The following is a 2,772-nucleotide window of genomic DNA, read 5'->3' on the forward strand; positions in this document are numbered from 1 at the left end:
CAGATCCTGCTTCCCAGGATCCTGGAAGCCAGATCCTGCTTCCCAGGATCCTGGAAGCCAGATCCTGGAAGGTCAGGAGTGGCCCAAGGTCACCAGGCAAGATGTCAGCAGCTCTGGACACCCAGCCAGTCACCACTCAGTTCCCAGAATGGGAGCTCGGGTCTTGCTTTTGTTGCTGATGTGGTTCCTGCTTTGTTTTAACTGTTCTAGGGCTGCTCACATGTCTCAGCCCCAGGTTTGCAAGACTTGGTGCCAGGAAGGCAGGCTGGGGGCCTCTGAGTCAGCTGGCAGTGTGCTGTGTGACCTTGGGCAAGTCTCTGGCTGTCTCTGGGCTTTGTGCTGGCGCTGTACAGGCTGGGAGACTTGGGTTCTAGCAAGGCTGACTTCTCCATCAGACCCAACAAGCCCGATGTCTCAGGCTCACAGTGCTTTTAGGGGTCCGTAGGTTGATGTTTTCACTTCTTTTAAAATCCGAAGGGAAAAAAAAATGAACTTTTGGGTTGAAGGAAACATTTTTGTGTGTAATATTAATATATTCATGTTTATGCCAATGTAATTGGCAAATATAGTTTTGTTTTGTTTTCAAGACAGAGTGTCTCTCTGTCGCCCAGGCTAGAGTGCAGTGGCTCGATCGCAGCTCACTGCAACCTCCATCTCCCGGGTTCAAGCGATTCTCCCGTCTCTCTCTCTCTTTCTCTCTCTCTCTCTCTCTCTCTCTCTCTCTCCCCTCTCTCTCTCTCTCTCTCTCTCCCCCAAGTAGCTGGGACTACAGGCATGTGCCACCACGCCCAGCTAATTTTTGTATTTTTAGCGGAGACGGGGTTTCACTGTGTTGGCCAGGATAGGTTTGATCTCTTGACCTCATGATCTCCCCGCCTCGGCCTCCCAAAGTGTTGGGATTACAGGCGTGAGCCACCGCGCCTGGCCATGTCTTCCCCTTTCTGAGTGCATTTCCCTCTCTGAGCCTCAGTTTGCCCCCTCTGTGAAGCGGGTATCGGCCTACCTTGGGATGGCAAGATGTTGAATGCCTGGGCTAGGGTTGGTGCTCACTTATTTCCCAATTGTTGTCATGATTAATATTTGTTCGGTAAGAACAGCTCCAGGTTCAGGCTGGGGGTGGGGTGGGCTCCAGGTTCAGGTGCCTCTTGTTTACTCACCCATGGCCTATGTGGTTCCAGGGAGGTCCCACGGGTGCTGATTGGGCGGGGGAGGTAAGGTGGCGGTTGGATGGTAGGCGGGGCGGGGTGAGCTTCCTGTCCCCCCCATGCACACAAGCCTCCAACTTGGTGCTGACGGAAGTGGCCTCGTGGCTGTCTCCTGGCGCCTGCCCCATCAGACAGGGGCCCCATCCCACTCGCTACCCTATCCGGTGAGTATGAGCCCTGGCCAGTAGATACCCATCATCTCTCCTTAGCCCCCCTCAGGAACAGAGGGGAGGCCCCCCCTGCCCGGAACCTGGGTTTCAGGAGAAGTAGCAGGTGTCACTTCCTGGGCTGGCCAAAGCCTGATGGGGCCACCCGTTGCCCTGCCCCCCATCCTCCATTCCAGCTGTGAGTGGTGGTTTGGGTTGGGGGGGCGACAGAGGGGGCTTGGAAACCCAGAGAGCCATGCGTGATGGTTTCAAACAGGAGGTCATTGGCAGACAGACCAGGGGCAAAGTCACAGTCAGCCGGGACCCATGACTGATCGCTCTGTGCCTCAGTTTCCCTCATAAAGTTGGGGTTGCATCTGAGGGCATGACATGAAGCTTGGATGAGCAGAGGCGTGTGAATAGTTAGGTACAGGGTCGCACACATACTGGTGCTCCGTGTGTATCTGTTTGCCAGAGGTGGGGTGAGGCAATCTAATTGAAACTGTAAAAACAGTAGTGAGATTCTTGGTTTCTGGGGAACTTGGGCTCCTTGGTTCCTGGGATCTTCTAGAACAATGTTGGCGGCAGGGCTTTCTCATCTGTGTCATCCATTACAGCAGCCACCAGCCCCATGTAGCTACTGAGCCTTGGAAGAGAGGCTGGCACAGCCGAGGGGTTGGGTATATAATTTTATTTGTTTATTTATTTAATTAATTAATTTATTATTTTTAAGACAGAGTCTCACTCTTTCACCCAGGCTGGAGTGCAGTGGTGCGATCTCGGCTCACTACAACCTCCGCCTCCCAGGTTCAAGCGATTCTCGTGCCTCAGCCTCCCAAGTAGCTGAGACTACAGGTGTGTGCCACCACGCCCTGCTGATTTTTATATTTTTTTGGTAGAGATGGGGTTTTGCCATGTTGGCCAGGCTGGTCCCGAACTCCTGACCTCAAGTGATCCACCCACCTCAGCCTCCCCTAGTGCTGGGATTACAGGCGTGAGCCACTGCGCCCAGCCAGTTGTATTTAATTTTCCTTGGTTTAACATTAATACAAAAATTAAGGCCGCGGTGGTGGCTTATGGCTGCAATCCCAGCACTTTGGGAGTTCCAGGCAGGAGGATGGCTTGAGCTCAGGAGTTCGAGACTAGCCTGGGCAACACTAGTGAGACCTAGTCTCTACAAAAAAAAAAAAAAAAAATTAAATTAGTTGGGCATATAGTCCCAGCTACTCAGGTGGCTGAGACGGGAGGATCGCTTGAGCCTGGGAAGTCAAGGCTGCAGTGAGCTGTGATCGTGCCACCGTACACTCCAGCCTAGGTGACAGAGCAAGACCCTGTCTCCAAAAAAAATTAAAAAATTAAAAAAAAAATACAAAAATTCAGGTGTGAGCCTGTAGTCTCAGCTACTCAGGAGGCTGCTATTC

This window comes from Mandrillus leucophaeus, unplaced genomic scaffold (assembly GCF_000951045.1).
Source record: "Mandrillus leucophaeus isolate KB7577 unplaced genomic scaffold, Mleu.le_1.0 Scaffold11, whole genome shotgun sequence".
NCBI lineage: Eukaryota > Metazoa > Chordata > Mammalia > Primates > Cercopithecidae > Mandrillus > Mandrillus leucophaeus.